Raw genomic sequence first — 27,590 nt, 5'->3', positions numbered from 1 at the left:
ACTGCTGCAGAAGAATGTTTTAGTAAAGGAATATTCTGTAGATTAAGATATCGGCTAAGTCTATGTTTTTCAACGCTGGTTCGTGGACCGGTGCCAGTCTGTAGAAATTTCCTGCCAGTCCACAGGGCCAGCACATGCATCGGGCCCAAGACATTATGATTGATAGAACAAACAGACTGTATTGTGACTTGATTGACAGGGCATGTTTGCCAATTAGCTCCCGGGGACATTCGAGAACCAAATGCCGACCTATGGGATAGCTGAGTCTTCCGTGTTGCGGACCAATAGGTGTTGAGCTGGCTGGTAACTGGCTGATGCAGGGGGATTACAATGCAGATGGAAATTGGAGGGAAGAGGAGAGGATTGTAAACAGGATGTGCTGGTCCTGGGTCACTTTGTCTCTCGTTAACTTACGTTTCCTGCCTGGTGGTAAGATACAATATATTTTGCTGCATGGAGGGAGGGAGGCAACAAAGGTAGGGGGAATGACTTTATTTTTTAATATAGTGATTGAATAGTGTCAATTTTGATAATTTACATCTGCTGTCTGTATTTTGCACTGTTCAGGAAGAAATGCATTTGTTTCTTTTTCTCTGGGATTGTACAACATAGAGTCTTGAATCTTAGGGTTTGTTTGTATATATTAGTACTTTTAGTTTTGGGTCCCGTATTTGCATAGGAGTTATCTGTGTTCTGGTAGGAATGAATGTTGAGAAGCATACAGTGTGCTTTGTGTAGTTTAATTTTGTGGTTAACCATTATGTGTTGTTAATAAGATTATATTGTGTGTATATATGAAAAATGAATGGAAAAAATAGTGTTATAATTAGTACTATTATGGGGGCAGAGTCTGGGGCGGAGATGGGTGGGATCTGGCCCATGACTTAGCCCAGTGTTCTTCAACCGCTGGTCCATGGACCGGTGTCGGTCCACAAAATAATTCTTTTATTTCCACCGGTCCATAGGTGTAAAAAGGTTGAAGAACACTGGGCTAAGTCACCTCAGAGAGTTGAGAAGGAAATAAAAGCCACATATATGCTCAGTGCAGAGCCAAGCATGTAACCTAAATGGGGCTGGGTTTTGAGAGACCAGCACAGGCCATCCAAGAAAGTTTTGTTTAAGCAAAGATTGGCAAGAAGCTGTAGTGTTGAAGACACAGTGTCCATAGTGTCTGGAACTGTATTCAAATTGCTATTTTGTGAAGCAGAAGATTTATTTAATCAAGGACTGGCAAGGAGCCAGAGTATTTTTGAACTGTTTGGACTGCTAGTTTGGTAACAGTTTGCTATGATAAACTGATAAAAGTTAATTGCAGTTTGAACATGAAGTTTTGAGATTTTTGGGACTAAGCTTGCAGCAGTGCAAATGACCGAGGGGAAGCAGGCTATGGCATAGAACTGTGCCATGGTATTTTTCAGGACCTGGAGGTGCTGAAAAAGGTTATGTAATCCAGGGTGTGGGCAAGGAAGGCTCAGAGGAACTGGGTGAGGTAGTTGGAGATGGCATGCTGGGTGAGGCCTGTGTTGGCTGCTAGGATCGACTAGAAGCTCCCAGTGCCCAGGAACGCGAAGGAAGAGGTGATCTCAAGATGGACAGGTATGGGTTTATTCCAGTGGGTGCGAGTCTGGAGGAAGAGTTTGAGCTCCTCACAGAGATCCTGTATGGCAGTCCAGTCAAAGCGGTGTCTATCTGGTGGTCTGTGAGGTCCAGGAAGCAGGAGAAGGGCCTGAACAGTCTCATCTGATGGCATCTCCTAAAGGGCCCTCCCTAATCATTCTCTTCCACCTACAGTATAGCTTCCACCGCCACCAGCGCATTGAGAGCATCCATCACACACCTACTATCCCCAGAAACACCACTGTGTACGCCTACACCTACCCCATGTAGTGTCCTCCTTCCCAGACAGACAACACCTAGGTACTCACTCTCCCAGCTCCAGCACCCGGTCTTCAGACACACACAACACACAGTTTAGCTTGGCAGTATTTTACCACACGATTAACAGATTGGCTCATCGTGGTCTTTTCCGAGCTTCCTAGCAGCCTCCGACTTTGCCATACAAATGTATTACAACGAGGTCATAAATATTAAAATGGTAGTAAACTGAACTCAATATCTAAATGAGCATTCCGGATGATTCTCCATCATCTCCAGGCGATTTTCCAAGTGCGGCGCTGGGTTTTGAAGACCAAAAATTACCAGCTGGTCTGGAGGTGCCGGTACTGTGAAAAAAGCGCTTCTCATGCATGTGTTTCTGGTTATGGCCCATGATAAAATTAAAATAATAATAATAAAAAAATACACCATTCACATAAATTATTAATCCTTCACACTACCCATCATACTTTACGTTCCTCAAATCAAAACTTACCAGCTATTCCTTCACTAAGATACATTAAGCCCCATGCGTACTAGTATTTTTTCTTTTATGGCCTCTACAATCTGGAATTCAGCACCAAATCACATAAGAGAAATTACTGGACTATTGCAACTCCCTCTATCTACCTTGTCCTGCCAACATGATAAAACAACTTCAGACTATACAAAACACTGCCCTCAGACTGATCTACTCCCTGAGAAAATGTGATCATATTACAACTGCCTTCCTAGACTCTCACTGGCTACCTATGCAAGCACGAATTCAATTCAAATTCTACTGTCTATTATTCAAAGCATTAAACGGCTCTGCCCCCCCTATCTAAACAACCGCCTAAACCAGATCCTCACCTCAAGACAAAGAAGAACTCTGAAACCCTTTTGCCTTTCCTCCACTCAAGGGCACTCAGCGCAAAAAGATGTTTGATAACCTTCTGGCGACGCAAGCAGCAAAACTTACTCCATCTCCAACCTGTTGACAGCAACGGGCGACTTCAAAACTTTTCGAAAAGAAATCAAAACCCTACTTTTCAAAAAAATTATCCAGATATCTTAACCCAACCCTTCCCCCTCCTCCTAGATAAATTCTCCCCCAAAACCTCCACTTAAATAATCTCTTCCTCCCCAAAACACCAACCAAGTATTCAGATCCCTGAAATGTAACGTAATCTTATTTGTACTCTAACTGTAATCTATTTGTTATATCACACAGTAACGTACAGTCAATTTAATATCCAATTTGCAAGTTCTTCCAGAATTAATCCAGGTACCTCTCCTCCCTTGTAACAAACCCCCCCCCCCCCCCAAAACTGTTGTAACTTCACTGGAAATGTCCAGTTAGCTCTTTTGTAATCTGCCTTGAACTGCAAGGTATAGGCGGAATAGAAGTCCCTAATGTAATGTAATGTAATGTAATCCCTCGAAAAATTTAAAAGCAGCTTAAAGGCCTTTCTTTTTAAAGATGCATACAATGTATGATAGTCCTTTTAAGGATGGTAATGGAAGTCTGTTTCCTTCCATTAGCCTCGTATTTTAGATAATTTGCCTGTTTCCCATCTTTTTTATATCTATATATTGTACTTTTGCCTAGTTATCTCTCGTATCAGTAAGTCATTGTCAGTGAGTCAGACTGTTAGTGTTATTGTATTGAAATTTGTTTTTAACATATGTTTTATAATTTATTTATTATTCTATGTAAAACCGCTTTAATATTTGATAAGGCAGTATATCAAATTTTTTATAAACTTGATAAACCTATCATACGACTTGGGCGCATGAATTAAAGGCAAGTCCCATTCGCGCTTGTTGAAAATCAATGCTTGCACCTTCCCTCCCTTCTCCCCTATGATGTGTGTATATATTGCACTCCAATAAGGCACCCCAAGATGCGTGCCTACGGCATAGCTTTTTCCCGGCCCATGCGCACATATATGCCTCTTTCCATGGACTATTCTGCACATGTGCTGATCGATATCACCAGCGACTCATCTCATGTAAATTTGGCAACCCTTCGTGAGCCTCTGCAAACCTCATTTGCATGCGTGGTTCTTTGAGAATGGCTCATCTTTATGAAATCGTTACATTTACAGCCGCAATAGCGGTTCATTGGATTTTACCGGCGATATTAGAGAATCTGGCCCTTAGGCACCCGACCCCCTCGCATGTTACACACACAAAGTTGACGCAATCAGCACTCACTCTCCAGCTCCTAGCACAGAGTACAGACAACGACACAGAGCTTGATGACTGGGAGTGGAATGGTGGATGTCCCAGCATTTATTGACAGACTTCTTATTCCATACGACCCTCCGAGAGCTCTAAGATCCACCTCACAGCATACTCTTAATATCCCATCCTTAAGAATAATAGGTACTCGACGTAATACAATCTTTTCAGTAACTGCCCCCACGATTTGGAATTCCCTACCTATATATATACGATCTGAAAACAATCTACAGAAATTTAAAAATAGTTTAAAATGTTTCTTTTTTAAAGATGCCTACAATTGACTATTCGTTTCAAGTCCAGCAACTCTTGATTTCCCCTCCCATTGTTCCTCCCTTTGCTGTATCTTTCCTTAATAAATATTGTAGTTCTCCCCCCCTCTTTTCCTATTGTATCCTTATAGATTAACAAAAAAAAACCCACGAAGTATGTTAAGATGTTAGTCTCTGTGTACTTTTCTCAATGTTTTAATTATTATTGTACAACGCTTAGTATTTTGATAGGCATTTAATCAAATAATCAAATAAACTTGAAACTTGGATAAGAGACAAGAAGGTAGGAGGGATTGGGGAAAGGGGTGGCTGGGGCCTGGAAGATATGGGTATGGGATGAAAGAGAGGTGGCAGGCAGAGGAGCACGGCTGGCTAGGTGAAGGTTCAGACAGGGACAAAGACAGACTCAGCAACTCTCCAGTAGTTCAGCAAACTCTCGCTTCTTGCTCTCCAATCTCCAACACCACCAAATCGCTGGTGGGTCAAAATACAATTTGTTGCTCATCTTGTTCGCTTTTAAAGCCGGTCTAAATCTGGTCATGTTTTGGGATGCCTAAAAGGATCCTTTTGCTATCCGTTATCGCGTTAAGAAACACATTCCCTGATGCTGCCCATGTCGTGCCTATGTCACGCCCACAGAACGTTCACTTTGCAAACAGCATTGTGTGACACTTTTTTGGTTGCCTTTTGATTATATGCTTTGGATGTTTTGAAGACAGGTGACCATCTATCTCCTCGTTATGTTGGTTTTTGGACCTTTTTTTTATTTTTAAATGAGCCTCATGGTCTTTATCTGTCTTCATTTTTCTCTGTTTCTGTATATGAGATAGAGAGAAAACAAAATGGGGAGCGGGATCATCTTATCATGGTTCCTTTTAGTATTTACAGAGGACACAATGAGTAAGTAAGTAAGACCCAGTCATTAATGAGTGGCCAAACTTTTTTTTTTTTTTTTAACTCTTTTATTGTGAAAACTGGAAAGCATGAACACAAGCTGAATGCCAACAGCACAAGGACACAACTAGATAAAGTACTCTCCCTCCCCTTGCCCCAACTCACAATAAGAGAGAGTCTCCAGTTACAAAAGAAGCATGTCACTGATAAATAAAGCATTTACAAACTAAGCTGTGGCCTCTCCAGATTGTATATTCTAGAAAAAGTGCCAATTGTGTCCTTTTTAATCACAGTCAATTTAGTCATTAAGGGGGAAATTCTAAAACCTGGGCCTTAGTTAATTGAAGAACACCATTAGAAACAGCAAAAAAAACAGTGAGGCACTTGAATAAAAGGTGCCAGAATCTCGCCTATGTAGGTGCTAAAGGCTGCCAAACGCCAAAGTAGGCATGGACAATGCTGGAACTGGCGTTAGGCAGCCTAAAGTGCCTATATAGGCGGGATTCATGCAAAGATAGGCACCGGAAATGTAGGCCCAGAAAATCTAGGCCTACATTTCCAGCGCCTATCTTTCCTGTAGGCGCAATTCTGAAATTGGCGCTGATGCATGATTGACATGCGATCGGCGGCTGCTTTTAAGGCAGCCATCAATATTGGCACCAGTTACAGAATCGGGCCCTAAATATATAAAGTCAATTTTAACCAGTAACTTGTCTCTTTTAGGCAAATCACTTCTCTAGTAAGAGGTCAAACATATTCTCGATGATTTTTGATTTATGTCATTATTTGAACAGCCTCTAGTCTAAGCTGTATACATATATTAAAAAGTACTGGTATATATCAGGGGATCTCAACCCAGTCCTCAGGACACACCCAGCCAGTCAGGTTTTCAGGATACCCACGATAAATATGCATGAGAGATATTCAAAATGCAAATCATTTCATGCATATTCATCGTGGGTATCCTGAAAACTTGACTGGCTGGTTTTGTCAGAACCCCTGCCCAATTGCATTTCCTAAGAAAAGCAAGCCTACAAGTCTTGGCATGCAATGGGGTAAACCCAGGACTGGATCCACCCCGTCAGGAGAATCTGAATCCAGTCGGCAGCCTTATTTTGGAATGAATTGAAATCTAAAGCGGGGGGGGGGGGGGAGGGGATTCGGAAATATGTTCATTTTCCAGAATGGTTTGGGGAAGGGGGGGAGGGGGCAGAAAAGAATACTGATCCAAGATAGAATTATTGCTTTATAAGAAATCTTGGATATACTGTCCATGAAAAATAAAAGGACGGTGCCTAGAGCAGAAAGCTCAGACGTTTCGTGAAACAGGCTGGTCCAGTGGTTTTGGTGTTCAGCACTGATCAGTGGTTTAAGTTCAAATGTAGGATCTTCAAGCAAAATTTTGCTCAGGCCCCACCTACAATTTGCAGGAGGCAGAGTGCAGTGAGGTATATTTACTTTCAAAAATGTTGCTGTGCTGCTTCCTGCCATCATTTTCCAGTGCAAGTTCTTTGGTCCCTCAGACACCATGGCAGTGTCTCACCTCCTGTAGCAGAATGGGACGATTCGGCACGGCCGTTTCATTATGGGATGTTTCAGTGCGCCTTGCTGAATTGTCCCATGGGGCACTGTGGGAGAAAGATCCGTCGCAGTTGCCTCTCCACTCCCTCCGCATATGTTCCCTTTCTGAGGTTGTAATGAGACGAGGGTGCGGAAGAGGCATGGAAAGTGAATCTGTGAGCTGAAAGCCATTCGCTAAAACCCTCAAACCTTCCAAGTGGTGAGGTTTCTTTTCTGCTCCATCTCTTTGAGGCACAGAACGCTGCATTTGCAGCAGGAGGGGTTTCTGTGCGTTTGGCAGAGACATGCAGGAAGAGGAGGTAGAGTTTGAGGAGGGGATGTGGGGGGCATCAGCTCCCACACGAGGCGAATGAGGCTCCACAGCTTCCCTTACCCGATGCCTCATCCTCTAATTCTACGACAATTCATTGCAGCCAATTCAGTGCTGAAACAGCCATCCTAGAGTAGACCTTCACCCCTCCTGTTGCCAGGTTAAAGCTTCACCATAACACAGCCTTGAACATCTCATAACAGCTGCTGGAGACAGAGACAAGGACTCACTTTGGAGAAAGCCAACAAGAAGCAGCATGTTAACCTTTTTGAAAGTAAGTACAGTTTGATGCACTCTGCTTCTGTTCTGCAGTATGGGGTACCGCTGTCCGATTCAGGGAAAAAATTTTCGATTTGATTTGGCCTATTGAATTGATTTTTCGATTCGATTCAATTTGCTTTTTCTACCCAATCAGGTGTTTTGTGGTGGTTGTTGTTTTCAAACATCCTGGTGGATTTATTTTGTAGCCTCTTCACTCCCCCCCCCTCTTTGCCCTCTTCAACCCTACACCAGTGCTGTGGTATAAACAAAATAAACAAACAAAAAAAGATTTTTCCTCTCTGTTAGGTTCTAGCTCAAGCTCGCTGTCTTAACACCAGCTCTGACAGGATACACATTTCAAGGATCTCCCGTATGAGGAACTGCTGGGTAAGTTGCAGCTATACTCACTCGAGGAACGTAGAGAGAGGGGAGACATGATTGAGACGTTCAAATATGTCACGAGCCATATTGAAGTAGAAGAGGATATTTTCTTTCTTAAAGGACCTATGACGACAAGAGGACATCCATTGAAACTCAGGGGTGGGAGATTTCATGGTGACACCAGGAAGTATTTCTTCACCGAAAGGGTGGCTAATCATTGGAATAGTCTTCCACTGCAGGTAATTGAGGCCAGCAGCGTGCTGAATTTTAAGAGAAAATGGGATAAGCATGTGGGATCACTTCAAGGAAGAAATTAGGGGGTGGGTCATTAGAGTGAACATAAGAAGTTGCCTCCGCTGAGGCAGACCAGAGGTCCATCTCGCCCAGCGGTCCGCTCCCGCGGCGGCCCATCAGGCCCATTGCCTGAGCAATGGTCCCAGACTATCCCTATAACCTACCGCTACTCTTATCTGTACCCCTCAATTCCTTTATCCTCTAGGAACCTATCCAAACCTTCTTTGAAGCCTTGTAACGTGCTCCGGCCTATCACAGCCTCCGGAAGCGCGTTCCATGTGTCTACCACTCTCTGGGTGAAAAAGAACTTTCTGGCATTTGTTTTAAACCTGTCTCCTTTTAATTTTTCCGAGTGCCCCCTTGTACTTGTGGTTCCCCATAATCTGAAAAATCTGTCCCTGTCTACTTTTTCTATACCCTTCAGGATCTTGAAGGTTTCTATCATGTCTCCTCTAAGTCTCCGCTTTTCCAGGGAGAACAGCCCCAGCTTTTTCAGTCTGTCAGTATATGAGAGGTTTTCCATACCTCTTATCAGTTTAGTTGCTCTTCTCTGGACTCCCTCAAGTACCGCCATGTCCTTTTTGAGATACGGCGACCAATATTGGACACAGTACTCCAGATGCGGTCGCACCATTGCACGATACAGTGGCAGGATGACCTCCTTCGTCCTGGTCGTGATACCCTTCTTAATGATACCCAACATTTTGTTTGCTTTTCTTGAGGCTGTGGCGCACTGTGCCGACGCCTTCAAAGACGTGTCCACCATCACTCCCAGGTCTCTTTCAAGGTTACTTACCCCTAGCAGTGATCCTCCCATTTTGTAGCTGAACATCGGGTTCTTTTTCCCTACATGCATGACCTTGCATTTCCCTACATTAAAGTTCATTTGCCATTTTTTGGCCCATTCTTCTAGCGTCGTTAGGTCCCTTTGCAGATCTTCGCAGTCTTCCATGGTATCAACCCTGCGGTAGAGTTTGGTGTCATCCGCAAATTTAATAACTTCGCAATTTGTTCCTGCCTCCAGGTCATTAATAAATATATTGAACAGGAGCGGTCCCAGCACCGACCCCTGCGGAACTCCGCTCGTGACCCCATGCCAGTCCGAGTAATGGCCCTTCACTCCAACCCTCTGTTTCCTGTCCGCCAGCCAGTTTTTGATCCATCGGTGGACCTCCCCTTGCACCCCGTGTCTCCACAGCTTTTTAAGCAGTCTTTCGTGCGGTACCTTGTCAAAGGCTTTTTGAAAGTCAAGGTAAATGATGTCAATGGATTCCCCTTTATCCACCTGTCTGTTTACCCCTTCAAAGAAGTACAATAAGTTTGTGAGGCATGACCTACCCTTGCAGAAGCCGTGCTGGCTCGACTTTAGCTGTCCATTGTTTTCTATGTGTTCACAGATACTGTCCTTAATCAGTGCTTCCATCATTTTTCCCGGGACCGAGGTCAAGCTCACCGGCCTGTAGTTCCCCGGGTCCCCCCTTGAACCCTTCTTGAAGATGGGTGTGACATTCGCAATTTTCCAATCCTCCGGGATCTCTCCAGTTTTTAAGGATAGGTTACATATTTGGCGAAGTGGCTCTGCTATTACGTTCCTTAGTTCCTTGAGTACCCTTGGGTGAATGCCGTCCGGACCTGGCGATTTGTCGCTCTTTAGTCTGTCTATCTGCCTGAGGACATCCTCTTGGCTTACCTCTAGTTGGACCAGCTTTTCATCCTGATCCCCATTTACAATGTCCTCCGGTTCCGGAATATTGGATGTGTCCTCCCTCGTGAAGACTGACGTGAAGAACTTATTTAACCTGTCTGCTATCTCTTTTTCCTCTTTTACCACTCCTTTTTTGTCTCCATCATCCAATGGCCCCACTTCTTCCCTTGCCGGTTGCTTCCCCTTCACATATCTGAAGAACGATTTGAAGTTTGTTGTTTCCCCCGCCAGTCTCTCCTCATATTCCCTTTTAGCTTTTTTAACCACACGGTGACACTCCCTTTGGTGTTCTTTGTGTTCCATTTGGTTGTCCATTGTTTGGTCCTTTTTCCATTTTTTGAACGATGCTTTTTTGTCACTTATCGCCTTTTTTACTGCAGTTGTTATCCACGCTGGGTTTTTTGTTCGGTTTTTTTTGCACCCCTTCCTGAATCTGGGGATGTACAGGTTCTGTGCCTCTTTCACCGTGCCCTTGAGTAGGGACCAGGCTTTTTCTACAGACTCCATCTTCCTTTCGCTACCGTTGAGTTTCTTTCCCACCAATTTCCTCATGCCATCATAATTCCCTTTTTTGAAGTTGAGTGCTGTCGCTGTGGATCTTTTCACCTTTGATGGTCCAATTTCCAGCTTGCACTGGGCAGACTTGTTGGGCCGTGGCCCTTTTCTGCCATCATCTTCTATGTTTCTATTGTAATTACAAAAAAGAAAAGAAAATTTTTTTTTCTACCTTTTGTTGTCTGGTCATTTTATTATTCAAATTATGTTGGTCCCAGGCTCTGGTTCCATTTTCTGTTAATTTGTTCGCCAGGGTCTCCTGCCCATTTGACGTTTTCTTCTTTCTCTGTGCTCACCATCCATCTTCCATCTCTGTACCGTCCCTTTCACTGCCATATCCAACACTTTCTTTCCCACTGTCTACCACCTCTCTTTACTATTACTACTGTTTATCACGTCTATCTCTCTCTTCCCCTGCCTTGTGCCATGGATCAAACCTCTATTCCCTTCCATGCAGCATCTCTCTTTTCCTCCCCTCCATTAGCATGTGCAACATTGCTTTATCTCTCCCTGTCCTCCACCCTATGTCCAACATATCTCCCTCTCTCTTCTCCTTGCATGTCCCCCTCCCCTCCACCCTATACAGGATTTCTTCATCTCACCCCTTTCTATCTTTGTTGCATCTCTTCCATCCTCTCCTCCTCCCCATGTCCAACATTTCTTCATCTCTCCACCCAGCACCTTTCCATCCCTCCTATCCCCCTGTGCAGCACCTCCTGATGACCCCACCCCCCACTATGAGATCTGACATAACTTCAGGCCTCCCAAAGCAGCAGTAGCGGTGGCCAGCTAGCAGAGGCAGCACTGTGAACAAGCTGCTTGTGGCCTGCCCCACTAGGGCTTCTCTCTGCTGCACAGAGTCAGGGACACAGAAGGGCAACACTGAAGATGATGCTGGATAGAGTATGAAAGGGACACAGAGAAGAGATACTGAACATTGTGAAGAGGAATTGGGGCAAGGAGCAGAGGAAGACACTGGATAGGATAGAAAAGGACAGAAGAAATATGGTTAATGGATGCAGAGAGAAAAAAAGTAAAAAGGACAGGAGACACTGGAAAGAATTAAGAAAGAACAAGAAAAAGAAAACACTAGGAATAAAGCAATGTTCAGACAACAAGGGTAGATAAAACTGTTTTTTGTTGTTTCTGAATTTATTAATTGTAGTATGACAGCTTTGGAAAATGTGTATCTCTGATATCCTGCACTTCCACTTATATTTCTATTATTGTGATAGATTTTCCATATAAGGCTGGAATGTGTTTGCATTTAGCAGGGTTTGTTTACTGGAGAGATGGTGAGGTACATAATCGAAACAAAAATACATCTAAAAACCCACCTAAATCAGCACTTGGACGACCTAAAAGATTGTCCAAGTGCCGATAATCGAAATGGGTTTTAAAAATATCTAAAGGCATCATAGGCCTTTCGACTGCCGCTATGCATCCAGAGCGAAAAGGGGCATTTTTTGAGGAGTGGTTAGGGCTGACCAAACATAGTCATCCTACAGCAATAATCGAAAGTTTAATGAGACTACGTAGATGGAACTTATATGTTGTGACTTAAGCGATCTAAAACAGGTATTCAAAGTGACCAGATAACCACTGCAGACACCAAGTGCAGACCCCCCACACGCTCCCCCAGTGATCACTGACCCCCCTCACACCGCCATAAAAATCAGAATAAAAATGTACATACCTGCTTCCAGAACATCAGCATAGGAAAGCCTAGTAGAGCTGCACAGAAGTGGCTTAAGTAGTCTGAGGGGTGGGCTAGTGAACAATAGAGAGGAGGACCCAGGCCCATAAGCCACTCTAACCACTGCATGCATGGTGAAAAATGTGAGTCCACCAAAAAAACCCACAAAAAACCCTACTGTACTGCCATATAGGTGCCACCTGCAGCCATAAGGGCTATTGGAATGGTAGACAGGTGGGTATGGTAGGTTTTGGGAGGCTCACCATGACTTGCAAGGGAGTTGTGGTGAGATGTTTATGTGGCACCCTGTATGTGAAGTTCACAGCAGTGCCCTTTAAGGTGCCCCACTACTCTGTTGTCATGTCTGGGTGGCCAGTCCATCACTTTGTTGACCCCTCCCACATCCAAAAGGTCTTTTTCTAGGCGTTTGGGACTTGGATTATTTTTTTGGACAAGAATGCAGTATAAAGATAGACAGCATGGCGGTCTGGATGATTAAACAGCTGGACATATATGCAGATGATTCTCGGACATATTTTTTGAGAATGGACTTTGGACGCTGCCAACTTTGGGCGACTAGAGTCTTAAGCCCAAAACAGACTTAAAACTTTTTTTTATTATGCCCCTCTGTGTTTATAGGGGACTCATCTGTTTTTCTGGCCAGGGTCTATTCAGTCCTAGCTATGTCATTGCTCTGTACTATCCCAACCTTTCTTGAATTCAGAAACAGTCCATCTCTACCTCTTCCACAAATTCACCACCATGTCTGTGAAGAAGTAACTCAAGTTACTCAAGAAGAGTCTGTCCCCTTTTAACTTCATTCTATGCCCCTCATTATTGAGCTTCTGTCCAGTTGAAAGAGACTCCCCTCTTGTGTATTTATACCATGGAGATATTTAAATGTCTCTATCATATCTCTCCTCTCCCGTCTTTCTTTCAAAGTACAGTATATATATTGAGATCTTTAAAATCTGTCCTCATACACTTTATGAGAGAGAGCACACTGACCATTTAGTATCTGTTCTTTGGAACAACTCGTATCCTGTTTACATTTGTTTGAAGGTGTGGTCTCTAGAACTGTACACCGTAGAGAATGACACAGGGACAAAGTTTGTCCCTGTCTCCACTCCGTCCTCACAAGCTCTGTCTCCCATGGACACTGTCCCTACAAGCTTCATCTCTGTTCCTGCCCTGTCCTCACAAGCTGTTCCAGTCCCTGCGAGTTCTGTCCCTGCACTCACCCCATCCTCATGGACTCTGTCCTCATTTGCACATGCCTCGAACACTTATGATTTTTATATTTAAATCTTTTTATTAAAGTATAAAAAGGGACAGTACAACTGCTTATAAATCACAAATAGAACCTTCCATTTCTATCTGGTTTTGGCACAACCTTCCCAAAGATTCAGTTGTCTATTATTTTAAATCATCTGGGAGAGTAATTAGATTGTCTTTCAGAGACGGGTGTAGAAGAGAACCTAAACAGGAAAATAAGTAGAAATGTTCCTTGATGCCAGCAATGATGGATAAATCTGTTTATATTCAACTTGATGTATTTTATCTGTTCTATGTATTACTTCTTTCCCTGCCATGCCAGTATTTTCTGCATTATATTGTAAATGCTTTCTGTCTTTATCTGTTTTTAAGTCCATTATTCTAATTTGTATTTTATCTGTATCCCATGTATTAGCTCACCTTTTTGTGAACCGCCTAGAATTTTTTCGGTATGGCGGTATATAAGAATAAAATTATTATTACTATTATTATTATTGCACTGCAGCTGGGCACACAATGGAAAGACATTGCAGATGACAGACAAGACACAAATGATGTCGTTTGACAGTAGTTCATTGAAATCCAAAAGCAGCTTCTGCAGATTTTTGTAATCATTGAATTCAGTTGCCAATTTTCTAAGATGTATTAAGTTTTTACATATTGATACCAGGCTCAAGTTTTTAGAGAATGACACAGGGCAAAGTTTGCCCCTATCCCCAAGGGCTCTGTCCCCGTCCCTGTCCTGTGGGTACCTGCAGATAACGGTCCCCTTGTCATTCTCTAGTACACATTACTCTAAGGGGTCCTTTTACTAAGGCGCGCAAAATGTTAAGGCACTCATTATATTCTATGGGCGCCTTGGCATTTAGCATGCGCTAAATCAGTTAGCACACCTTAGTAAAAGGACCCCTAAACGAGGCCTCACTTGAGACTGATACAGAGGCATTATCACCTCCATTTTTCTGGTGGCCATTCTCCCCCCCCCCTCACAGTGGCATACTAAGGGGGAGTGGGGGGTGGTCCACCCCAGGCGCAGTCTTTGTAAGGGGCGCAGGCACCCGTTCTCCTCTCCACCGCTCCTTCCTGACAACCCCCCTGCCATGTGCATGCACCCCTTCCCTCTTTAACTTTCACTGCGTGAGCAGCATTATGAATTTGCTGCCTTTGTGATGTTGCTCGCGGCTGGAAAATTAAAAAGGTATCTGGAAGGGAAAGGGGGGGGGGCGTGCGTGGCAGGGGAAGATGGGAAAGAGCGGAGGGGGTGGGGGAGGTGTGCCACTCATCCTCACTATGCAACTGCTCCCCCCATACACCCAAGTAGGGTTATAGAGGACTAACTTATGATAACGGCACTGAGCTAATAACCAGGGAAGCCCAGTTCAGGTCCCACAGCTGCTCCGTTTGATCTTGGGCAAATCCCTTGACATCATGATTGCCTTAGGCACAAACTTAGACAGGAAAAGAGCTACACTGACTCGTTCTGAACTACTAACAGTGTACATTGAATTCAAATGAATTTACCCTACTGTTCATCATTGCTATAGTGCAGTGGTCTCAAACTCGCGACCCGGGGGGGGTCACATGCAGCCCGCCAGTTACTATTTTGAGGCCTTCGGTATGTTAATCTTTTTTTTAAATTTTATTTATTTATCAATTTTCAATTACAATCAAGTTAACACTTGTACAGAAAGATAATGTTAAGCCGCAAATAAAGTACAATTATGTCCTACTGACCCACTATTCCAAGATAGCTTAATATAGCTTAACTTTAACTCAAGTCCTCAATATTAGAACCAAGATGTAGAAATCAGCGAGATAATAACAAAGAAATAAAAGTAAAGATAAAATAAAGGTTGTTGGCTGAGGCAGGAAATCAAAATCTATGCGTACTTCATAGATCCTCTCCTTTTTTCAGGCGAGCAGCTGACAAGAAGGTTATCAGTTGACTAGGATCAAAGAAAACATATTTTTGCGATTGATACACTATCACACATTTACATGGATGACGAAGAAAATAAGTTGCCCCAAGAGCAATAACTTCCGGCTTTAACAACAAGAATTCACGTCGACGTTTTTGTGTACATTTGTATTTTATACCCTAGAAAGTCTTTCTGTTTATTGTTAAAGAAAAGTCTCAATAGCCATGCAAAATTGTCATTTCTTTAATAAGACATTAACTATTTTTTCTGAGGTCCTCCAAGTACCTACAAATCAAAAATGTGGCCCTGCAAAGGGTTTGAGTTTGAGACCACTGCTATAGTGCTACTAGACATACACAGAACTGTGCCCCACTTTTGGTTTTTGCTGCTACCTTTTTCCATTTGTTTGGCCACCTTGATGTCAACAGATACAATCACCCCAGGTTCTGCTCTTCTTTCATGCACAGAAGCAGGGCTGGGTCAACCGTCAGGCTTGACTAGGCAGTGTTTTTCAACTTGGTCCTGGAGTACCCCCCTTGCCAGGCAGGTTTTCAGGATCTCCGCTTTGAATATGTATGAAAGAAGTTTGCTTATAATGGAGGCACTGTATGCAAATCAAGTGTATGCCTATTCATTGCGGAGATCCTGAAAGCCTGACTGGCAAGGGTGTACTCTAGGGTTAAGCTGAAAAACACTGGCCTAGAGCAGCCGCTTTGAAGGGGTAGCAAAACAACAGTTGGAGTCAAAGCAAAAAAAAAAAAAGTTCCGAGAGCCACACAAGCTCAAAAGAGCTATTAGCAAGTACTTTTATGTACAAGGAGAGTGGGGATTTTCAAATAGCCCATTTGCCCAGGTAAATGGTTTTTAGAAACTGTCTTTGTTATGCATATATGAAATGTAGCTTAATATTTAAATATATAAAATATCCAATTGTGCATTTTTTTACAGGGTTTTTCTGGGAAACGTAACATTGAGGTTATCGTGGAGTTCTGGGTTTATTAAAATCTTAGGGAAGTGCCTAGGAATATTGAAGTGAAATTAGGAGGGGAAATAATGCTGAAGATTCACCTAAAGTCCCTCCCCAAGGGCCGCAATCCAGTCAGGATTTCCCCAATGAATATGCATGAGATCTATTGGCATACAGTGAAAGCAGTGCATTCAAATAGATCTCATGCATATTCATTGGGGAAATCCTGAAAACTCAACTGGATTGCGGCCCTTGAGGAGGGACTTTTGACACTCCTGACCTAGAGAGTAGGCAATATCCTTGAGCCAGCCCCACATAGCAGTACTTTTTACCTGCTGCCTTTTTTAGCATTAAATCTTAGCTGCCAAATTTTAGACAATTCTTCAAGTTTTGCTAGATCTCTCCTCATCCACCTTCTAGGGCAGTCTCTCGCAAACTTTCCGTCCAGTGGTACACTAAATCCAGTGCCCTGGCAAGCAGGCACCTAGAAGCGCGTGGAGGCCCATCTGGCCGCAGCCCGCTTCGGTGGAGGGATCCAGGAGGTACGGGGAGAGATGCCGGCCGGGAGGAGAGTCATCCGTGCCAACTGACTTCCTACAGGACATGCATCTCACCTTGAGAGGCACATCCTGTAGGCAGTCAGCCGGCGTTGGCGACTCTCCGCCATGCCATGTGTCACAGCACACCTGAAATCTCAGGAGGCACACAGTTTGCGATAACACTGGTCTATCCTATTAGTATTAGCTACAAAGAGGCAAACCTTACCCAAGAGTCCTTTTGCAAAATCAGTTACCAAAATGTAAAAAAAAACCAAAAACCCAGCAGCCAGACCAGAGATTAATCCCTGTGGCACACATTATCCTCGGAGTGAATTCTAGGGACAGTAGTTTGGTTAAAGCCCTAAAAGGAAGCGAAATCGGATGTTCATCAGCTTTTATTGCTGACCCCTCACCCAGACCCACCTGGAGGCATGTCAGAGTTAGATAGCTAAAGACAAATGGCAGTGGGGGAGGTTCAGTTGTTTGGGGGGGGGGGGTTATATCATTTTTATTTATTCCACAGCAACCACCAACTGTACAAAGAAAGTGAGTGCTCAATCTACAGAAAAATGCAAATCCAAAATCCCGCACTGATCAGAACTATAAATTGAGGACCGTAGGAAATAGAAACTGTGGAAAAAAATTTTGTTATAGAAAAGAACATTCCCTTCACCCCTCCTCGCCCCGCGGAGACGGTTGCTACAATTCTTATACAAAACCTGTAAATATACTGAGAGAGGTTCAGTTTAGGTTAGAGCTGTGGTTCTCAGTCCAGTCCTTGAGCAACACCCAACCAGTCTGCTTTTTAGGTATCCACAATTAATATGTATCACTTAGATCATAGGGTTATCATATGGCTCCAGAAAAAGAGAGGACGGTTTGAGACATCTGGGTTCTACTTCCATTGCTTTCAATGGAAGTAAAACCCGGATGTCTCAATCTGTCCTCCTTTTTCTGGAGCACTATGGTAACCCTAGATTTTGCATAGTGAAAGAGGTACATAGGTATCTCATGCATGTTCATTGTGTTTATCAAAAATACCTGAGCAGCTGAGTATGGGTTAGGGGTGAATTGTTAGATGAAAACAGGTCGCTCATGCTGGTTTGATCATAGTGGGGTCTAGTCAGGGCTGGATTTAAGATGTTGGCACCCATAAGCAAGACCAGAGAGCGGTATGGAGGGGAGAATTCTCCTTCAGTTATCACAGAGCAGAATAGGGCACCAGGTATGCGGTACCTTCACAGTGTGGCACCCCGGGCAGCTGCCTATGTTAATGCCTAAATCAAGGCCTAGGGGCCAAGCTGGACAGTGTTCCTCGCCTACAGAAGCCTATCTGCTAGTTAATTCAGGCAGTGTGTCTCCAGGAAGCTGCCCCATCCATGGACTCGGGGGCCATTTTGCTCATGTAGTGGCTTGATATATACAGTGGGGGACATCCAATAGGCCAAAGAGTACAGAAGAGGTGAAATTCACAAGAGGGGGCCTACTGGATCAGTGTGAGCTGGAGTAGCAGAGTGGGGCGTGCAAGAGGTGCATTGGGTATTGGCCTGACTCCGGAGAAAGCAAGGCTATACGGCTTAGTGAGTTTGGCTCGTGTATTGATTCTGTGGCATGTGATTGCTATCTGCTGTGATATATAATAAATGTCCAGCCCTGTGCACTCCACGAGCTGCATTATTAATAAACCCAGTCTTCCTAATTGCTGAGTCCATTACTTAGGAACTAGAGGAAGGGCACAATGGCTGCCAGGGTTATAGGCATTTGCCCAGTGACAGGGCAGAAAACTAGGAATCCAAAGAACAGCAGGAACAAGTGAGTGCCAGCCCTCAGTTCTGTGTGACCTTGGGGAAGTTATTTCTCTGAACCTGAGGCTGAGTTCTAATTCCCTGCTTGGTCACTGACCCATCTGAGCTTGGAGGAGTCACTACAACTTCCTCTGCCTCAGTTCTAATCCCTGGCTGTGACTGTGTATCACCTCTAGAGCACCAGGCCAGTGGCGTAGTAAGAGTGAGTGGTGCCCCTCCCCCACCACACGCATGCCCCCTTCCCTTTCCCCATACTTTTTTAAACTTCTCCAGCGTAAGCAGCATGCCCAAGTTGGTGTTGGCTTGCCCTCTGACATCACTTCCTAAGTGCTGGCCCCAGAAGTGACATCAGAGAGAGCGTCGATGTGGGCAGCAACCTCACACCAGGGAAGTAAAAAAGGTATGGGGGAAGGCAAGGGGCACACGTGCATGGCAAGGAGAGGAAGTGGGGTGCCGTGGCCTTAGCAAGACTGTGATCGGGTTGGACTGCCCCCCCCCCACCCCCCAGTTTCCCCATTACTAGCCAGTGGTGTAGCAAGGATGAGAGGTGCTCAGGGAAGTGGTACCTCTCTTCAAATACAAACAAATTCCACTGAAATGTACAGTGTTCCCCCACAAATTTGCGGTTCGCGAATCGCAGACTCGCTCATTTGCAGGCTGCTCCAACTGCCTCTTCCTGTAGTAAAGTCGGGCTACACTAATCAGGAGCTGCGTGTCAAAGCAGCTCCTGATTGGTGTAGCCCGACTTTACTATAGGAAGAGGCGGTTGGAGCAGACCGCAAGTGATTTTCTTCACCCGCCGGCGCTCCAGCTGCCTTCTCCTGCCTCCCCTGCCTTTTGACAGGCGAAAAACCGCATTTGCGGTTTTCCAAATTCATGGGGGTTCCTGGAAAGGAACCACCTTGAATTTCAGGGGAGTACTCCAAAAGAGATATAGTGAAGAGGAATGGTCTCGGAAACCTACTTGGATAAGGATATTTCAATCCAATAGCCCAAAATAAGGCAGGATGTCAAAATAAAGTATCCTGAGAACCCTTGAGAAAGCCACGCTATTGGCGAAATGGTGCCCCATTGGGCTTGTCATCAGTACTCTGCACACTTTAAGATAAGTAAAGTTTTGCTGTCTATAAAAAAAAAGAAAAAAGCAATAAAATAATTAATGTATGACAGTTTAGAGATTCCACAAGCACAACACTTATATCCTCCAGTTCAAACGCTGAAGCTAAAGCTCAAGGCTTAACTATTTTATACCTAAAGCATACAGTGAAGCACATATGCATGTGTGCTTCAACTGCATGCTTTAGGTATAAAAGTTAAGTCTTGAGCTTTAGCTTCAGCGTTTGAACTGGAGGATATAAGTGTTGTGTTTGTGGATTTTTGCTCCGATTCCTCTTTAGTTTAGAGATTGCATACACAAATTAGGAGGTGGACCTCAATAAAAATTATATTAAAAAAAAAAAAAGAGGTGGAGGTAATTTGGTCAGTGATGGAAACTACAAACCTTTAATGACTTGGTATTGGATTGAAATATCCTTACCCACGTAGGTTTCTGAGACCATTCCTCTTCACTATATCTCTTTTGGAGTACCCTTCAGTGGGATTTGTTTGTATTTGAGGATTGTTTCTAAGGAGTCCCACAAACCATCTTCCTGGTTTTACCCAGCAGTGGTGCCCCTCCCCCACCATCTCTGCCCCCCCTCGCTCCTTCCCCAATCCGACCATGCATGCCCGCCCCCTCCCTCTCTCCTTCCTTCCCCGATCCCGCCTGCCACACGGGCCCCCCCTTCCCCCTGTACCTCTAATTGAAGTTGTTGCTCACGGCAGGTCAACAACGTGCTCCTCGTGATCCTGTTGGCTCTCCCTCTGATGTCACTTCCTATGTGCGGCACCTGGAAGTGACATCAGCGGGAGAGCCGATGGGGTAGCGAGGAGCATGTTGTTGACTGCCATGAGCAACAACTTTCATTAAAGGTATGGGGGAAGGGGACGAGGCGGGGAGGAGGGGTATCAGTGCCCCGACCAACATGGCACCTGGGATGGACAGCCCCCCTCACATCCCCCCTTTACGCCTCTGAATCTAGCTTCATTCACTATCCTGCATTAATGTGATTTTATTTATTATTTAAAAATTTATGTACCATCTACACCTAACTCGTAATTGGCTAACACTCTTGTTCCCTTTGGGGGAATGTTTGGACTTAATGAGGACAAAATATTATAATGGGCATCTACACCTAGACAGGTTCCAAAAATAACAAACCCCACACATAATAAAACACAGCACAATGAAAACTAACACTGGGTTTTTACTACACCGCGGGAGTGCTTCTTATTGCAGGCCAGTGAGGTAAATACTCCAACGCTCATACGAATTAAATTAGTGTCAGAGCATTTACCTCGCTAGTCCACAGTAAGAAGCTCTTCTGGGGTTTAGTAACGAGCCCGAGTTTCTTAAGTCTCATAAAAATGCTTTTATACACATCCTTAATTGTTCTCTTTCTTTTAAATTGTATTCCCCGCCCCCCCCACCCTATTGTTCCATGTTAGTATTGGTATGTCATTAAAAGTTTGTTTTCTGGATCCCATTTTAAATTTTATGTTGTTAAACACTTAGAATTTATGATTAACGTTTTATAAAAATTTTTATAAGCTTGAAACTTTATCCTCAACTGGCTCAGCAAGGAATTATAGAGTTTTGCCCCCCCATAACAGAAAACAGTCATCTTATTTACTGTAACACCTTAAATAAGGCAAGCTCCATTACAGTATTCTTCACTGTGAATTTTCACCAGCTTTGTACTCAGTTGTAAGTCACTCTGCCTCAGTCGGTTAATGTGCATTATTAAACGAGGCCCTTCGTTTTTCTCTCCAGCTTTACCGAGATGAGGAGATCCCTCATTTGCATCCTAGAGGTGGCTGAAGCACGTTTCCACTAGAGGTCTGCACGGGAACGGGGATCGCGGGGATCCCGCGGGTCCCGCGGGGATCCCGCGGGTTCCCCCCCTGGCCCACGGGACTCCCACGGGGACGCCCCCTGGCCCACGGGACTCCCACGGGGATGCCCCCCTGACCCACGGGACTCCCACGGGGACGCCCCCTTGCCCACGGGACTCCCACGGGGATGAAAACAACCTACCTAAATTCTGGCGATGCAAGTCTGGCGTCGCGTCGGGAAATAGCCATGTTGAGCAGTGAGCTCAGCACGTACACAGATGAAAGCCTTGCTTGCTGATTGGTCCGGCGGCCCCGCCCCACCGTGCCGCCGGACCAATCAGCAAGCAAGGCTTTCATCTGTGTACGTGCTGAGCTCACTGCTCAGCATGGCTATTTCCCGACGCGGGCATTAGGCTGTTTTTTGTCATTTCGGGTGGGGGATGGTAGCGGCAGCAGCAGCCTGAAAAAGAAATCATCCTGGCCGGGTTCGGTGTCATGCTCCGGAGCTTCTACAGCCTTCCTATCTCCCTCTCCCTTCTACCTGCGGCTCTCTTCGGCAACTTAGCAGCAACGATCGACACAAGCTTCTGGCGTCGGGGCCTACCCTCTGCGAGTCCCGCTTGTTTCAACTTCCTTTTTCCACAAAGGTGGGACTCGTAGAGGGAAGGCCTCGATGTCGGCAGCTTGTCTTGATCACCGCTGCTGACGAGTTGCTTAAGAGAGCAGGGGGGTGTTGCCAGGTGCAGGTAGAAGGGAGAGGGCCAGATGCAGGACTCGTGGGTGAGGGAGGAGAAGAGAGAGGGGAGAGAAACAAAAGGAAATATTTCATACTGGGCTGGGCCGGAGTGGAGAGAGGGTGGAAAGATTCTGGCTACAGGGTGCATTAACAAAGGAAAAAGGGGGAAAGCTGAAAATGGAGATAGTGACACAAAGAAGAGAAAGGGTAAGCAGGACCTTCTGAATAAGGATAGAGATACAGAGGGGACATGAAGAGGAGGTGAAATAGAGACATAGAAGTAATGCTGAAAAAGTGTGTGTGGGGGGGGGGAGATAAAGACATTGAAAGGGCAAATGGTGAATATGGGGTAAAGACAAGGACAGAGACAAATGAAGATTCTGAAAAAGTGGTGAGATAGGGATATAGGTGAGATGGACACAAAGAAGGGTGATGCTGGAAAATAGGTGGAATGGTAATTCTGACAGACACAGAAGGGAAATGCTGGATCAAGGAGAGATGGGGCTCAGGCTGGATGGAATGAGGAGAAATGCCTTGTTGGCCCGGAACTTCCTCTCCTACGTCAGAATTGACGTCAGGGAGCGGAATGCTGGTCAGCGCGACGCTTCTGCAGGGAAAGCTTGGGACAGCGGTGGCTTGGGGACTATTCCCCGATGGCGGTGGCAGCAAACCGAGTGGCTTGGGGGAGGGCACGGAGAAAGAAAGAAAGGGGGCAGACAGAGAGACAGAAAGAAGGGGGAACAGGGAGACAGAAAGAAAAAGTTGGGGGAGAGAATGAGGTCTGGAGGAGAGGAAACATACAGGAGGCTGAAAGAAAGGAAGAAAGATTGGATGCACAGTCAGAAGAAGAAAGTGCAACCAGAGACTCATGAAATCACCAAACAGCAAAGGTAGGAAAAATGATTTTATTTTCAATTTAGTGATCAAAATGTGTCTGTTTTGAGAATTTATATCTGTTGTCTATATTTTGCACTATGGCTCCCTTTTACTAAACCGCAATATTGTTTTTTAGCGCAGGGAGCCTATGAGCATTGAGAGCAGCGCGAGGCATTCAGCGTAACTCCCTGTGCTACTATTGTGGTTTAGTAAAAAGGGAGGGGGTGTATTTGTCTATTTTTGTATTTTGTTACCGAGGTGACATTGCATAGAGTCATCTGCCTTGGGAAATGTATATGGCAGATATCTTTGTTTTGTGTTCAAAAGAAAAGGAAATGCATTTCTGGTTTTATTTCTACAGTGTTGAAGTACTTGTTGGCCCTTGCTGTGACTGGTGGGGATCCCCAAGCACCGCCAGCAGAGGACCTCCTCTAGAGATGGTCAGAACTCCCCTCCACCAAGCGCAGCAGTCGCTGGCAGCATCCATGAGCCACTGAGGTGCCAGCATCTGTGACTCAGGGACGCTACTGCTGCCTGCCAAGCTTGGCAAAAGGGACCCCAGGCCAACTGCAAAGGAAGTCCTCAGCTGACAGTTTGTGGGTTCTCATCAGCTGAGTATTTATATTTTATATTTACATTAGAGGTTCTGGTAGAAACCCATTTACAAAGTATGTATTCTTCCCAATTAATATTTCCAAATTAATAGTCTCTTTGCTTATTTGTAAATGGGTCTCTACCAGAGCCTTTAATTCAGTAGCATAATTAAATAAAATAACTATTTCTGAAGTTTATAGGGAAGGATGGTGACGGAGGGGATTCCTCGCGGGGACGGGTGGGGACGGAGGGGATTCCTCGCGGGGACGGGTGGGGACGGAGGGTATTCCTCGCGGGGACGGGTGGGGACGGAGGGATTCCTCACGGGGACGGGTGGGGACGGAGGGATTCCTCACGGGGACGGGTGGGGATGGGTGGGATTTTGGCGGGGACGGGTGGGGACGGGTGGGATTTCTGTCCCCGCGCAACTCTCTAGTTTCCACTGTATGAACTATAAGCCTTATACTAAGACACTCAGCCTGTGGTCCCTTCCTGTATACTAGAAAGAAAAGACTCCACCCTCTTGTCATGTGATCGTATAAAGCCCTCCCCCCACTACGTTGTCCCCACCTCCCTAGATCATTACTGCTGTTTTCCCCCCGATAGATGCCTGCTGCCCAAGCCGATTGAACCAGTGTAAGCAACCTTCAGGGTTGGGAAGTGTGTCATGCCAATAAAGTCAGCTGAATGTGCGTCTGTGAGGATGATAGGCAGGGGGGGGCACCCTCTCACCCCCCCCTCAAATTCAGCTGGAAACCGCTTAACTCATCCGGCTATCGGAGCACACAACGTGATGCCATTACACCCTGCCTGACTCCCGCCACCCCAGGGGAGAGACCTCTACTGTCCTGGCCAGTGCTACAGCCACAATACCTCATGCTATAGGTAAACTATTGCATTATTATATTCATAGCTATTTGGTCTATTTTTTTTTTGTTATATAAGTTATAAAGATTTTGCAACAGAACTTAGAATTCAGGTATCTAGCAAATATCATATTGATTAAAGCACCCCACACATTCCTCTACATTCATAAGCACGTGATATAGAGGATTCTGATGGGGGGGGGGGGGCTGGACCATGTAAATACAAACGACGAGCACAGCACTGCAGTCCAAATCTCGCTTTCCCTCCGGCTTTACCCCCCTGGGGCTGAGGATCTTTGGTGCCTTCCCCTCTTCCCCCTCCTCCCTGCTGAGAACTTTTTGGTGCCTGCCTACCCCACATTTTAATCGTCAGACTTCCCACCGCGGGGGGGGGGGGATCCTCCGCATCTGCCACAGGCTTCACTTCTCCCTCTCCCTACCGGGGATCCTCTGTATCAGTCCGAGGCTTCGCCCCTCACTGCCCCACCACCACCGACGACCCCCCCCCCCCTCATCTCTTCCTTTCCCCGCGGAGGGCTCTCGCACTGTACACCACGCGCATGGCTGTTCCCCCGTAGAAAGGTGTGTGTACATTCTCCCATTCCCGCTCCCCTCCCTTCCCCCCCCCCCCCGCAAGTATTTATATTGAGTCCTGGTAAGAGAGGGCTGTGGGCGTGTGCAGTACGAAAGACAAGGTCCTAAATCTGCCTTCCCATCCCGAAAAGAAAGTGCGGAAAAAAAAAATAAATCCAGGACGCTGCTAATGGATTTGTGCCCCCCCCCCCGTGTGCCACCAACGAACCTGAGCCCCCCCCCCTCCCCCGTCCGCTCCCACTTGGGGATCACCGGGGAAAGGTGAGTGCGGCTAGGCAGCAGCGCAGGTTTTAAGCTTGTTCGGATCCGTCCGCGGCCGGGAAAGAAGAGCGGGGGAGGAAGCGGGATATTGACCAAAAGGTCAGGCGGGGATACAGACGCCCCCCAACCCCCGTGGGAACATCGCAGGCAGCCTGGCACCAGCCCCGGCATTAGGCAGAAGCGTGCCAGCCCTCAGAGCCAGGTCGGAGCTCTCTACCCCCCCCCCCCAGTTCTCCTTTCCTCCAGTATTCCCCTTCTCTCTCCCGTTGGTGACTCATCCCACGTCTGTTACCGGACTCTGCCCCTTGTCTTCAGCAATGTGAATGGATAATAATTAAAAAAAAAAAAGTCCGGGTCCCAGCGCCCTGTGCTCTCCTAGGGAGGAGGATGTGCAACTTACCTTGAGCTTTTGTCCTTTGCCCCCTCTGGAAGCGCAAAGCGAGCTGAGTGCCGCTCCCCTGCCTGAGCCGCGCTCTGCCTTTAGCTCCTGATCGTAGGGGGAATGCCTTCAGTAGAGAGACACCCCCCACCCCTGATCCCTTCTGCTCTCTCTCCGGTGGAGAAAGCCTTAATTGGTAACAAAAAAGAGGAAAAGTAGATAGAAGAGAGAGCGAGCCGGGGCGGAGGGGGGGGAGTCTCTGACCAGAGGAACACGCCTCTCTGGGCCGTGCGAGAGGATGGATGGGTGAGATCAGCCTGCCCAGGAATGCCGAGGCTGCAGGCACAGGGCGGGGGCCGGTGGCACTCACGGGGGAGGGGGGGGGGCTGGGGCACTGGCCACTGGCACGGTATGGAGAAGCCTCCTTGGGCTTGGCTGTCTCGGATGCGAATGTCTCGCACTCTCTATCTCCTCTTTTCTGGCTAGGCAGTGTCTCTTCCTCTCCCCAACATCTGTGTCTCTTTTATACAGCAGCGCGCATAAGGGTTTCTGTCGCACACCTGCCTCTGGTTAGGGGGTTTCTCTCGTGCACACATCTGCCTCTGTTTAGATTAGGGGTGTCTCTTTCACGCGACGCATCTGTTTCTAGTTAGGGTCTCTCTCTTTCTCTGCTTGGGGTTGCCTCTCTCATTCTTGGGGTGCTAGAATCTCTGTCTTTGGTTAAGGGATGTCTCTCTTTCCCTCTGTTTTCCTTCAATACTAGTGTGTCTCTTGAGGGAAGAACTTTCTCTTTCCCATCTCCTAGTGCTTCTTGCTTAGGGTCATTTCCCCCCCCCCAACACCTCTGCTTTTGATTTTGGAGCCCTTCCCCCAACACTCTAAAAGTTACTTTTTACAGTATGTCTCTCTAACCCCAGAGCTTCTTTCCTCCATATTTTCACATTTCTTGAACAAACTTCTTCATTACACAAGTCAAATGGTCCATCCTCTGCGGTCCACCATTATAGTGCAGTGCTTACACATCCAGTGCTTTCTCTTTAAGAGCATTACTCTAAGATGCTGTGCGATAAAATATATTATTCAAAAAATTGGGAATTAATTTGTATGTCAGACACCCTTAAATCCGAATGCTCAAAACTAGTGTCTGTTCAATAATAATAAAAAAAGCCATACTTAAACCATAAAAATGAAAAGCCTAAATAAAGTAGGTTTTAGGGGTTAGAGCCCCAGCTTCAGGTGCAGAGGTTTAGGGTTCAAATCCCAGGCCATCATGAGACAGCAAAACAATTTTTCTTTATTCCTAAAACCTACTTTAGTTAGGTTTTCATTTTTGTGGTTTAAGTGTGGCTCTTTATTGACCAGACAATAGTTTTGAGCATTTGGATAAAATATACTTCCTTAAACAAAACGTAGATTTTGAGCTCACTAAGGACAGGAAAAGTGCCCGTATTAAAATATGTAAAACTGTTTGTAAGAAATCCCTTACTCTTATGTATGTACCAATAATAGTTTATTTGTATATATAGAAATATATGTAGATAATTTGAGGGAGGAGCTGCAGAGAAAACTGGATGAATTAAGAACCTCAGAGGAGGACAATGGTGACAAATATGATGATGGTTATGAAAAATCAGTCACTAGCTATCACCCAGTGAAACATTCCCCATGGTTTGGTCATTGCAGGAGGTTCTTAACCCCATACAGCCACATTCTCCAGACTGCCGTAGCTTCTTATCTTCTCCGTAAGTCACTTCACTGGCTCCCTATCCGCCATCTCATACAGTTCAAGCTCCTA

At 45.6% G+C, this 27,590-nt stretch overlaps 1 protein-coding gene across 4 annotated transcripts in view; it reads right to left on the bottom strand.

Annotated features, from left to right (window-relative positions):
* Positions 1 to 26,029, bottom strand: part of FLNA (filamin A) — a 233,810-nt gene extending 207,781 nt beyond the window's left edge. For 3 of the 4 annotated variants that reach the window (XM_033922576.1, XM_033922585.1, XM_033922603.1), the window contains exon 1: positions 25,817 to 25,990. The gene's annotated coding sequence lies outside the window, so the exon portion shown is untranslated. Of the gene's footprint in view, positions 1 to 25,816 lie in introns of all 4 variants that reach the window. The other variant, XM_033922594.1, reaches the window with a different exon arrangement.
* Positions 26,030 to 27,590: the final 1,561 nt, after the last annotated feature.

This window comes from Geotrypetes seraphini, chromosome 1 (genome assembly GCF_902459505.1).
Source record: "Geotrypetes seraphini chromosome 1, aGeoSer1.1, whole genome shotgun sequence".
Taxonomy (NCBI): domain Eukaryota; kingdom Metazoa; phylum Chordata; class Amphibia; order Gymnophiona; family Dermophiidae; genus Geotrypetes; species Geotrypetes seraphini.
The sequence above is the reverse complement of the archived record's forward strand: the minus strand, read 5'-3'. Positions and strand labels throughout refer to the sequence as shown.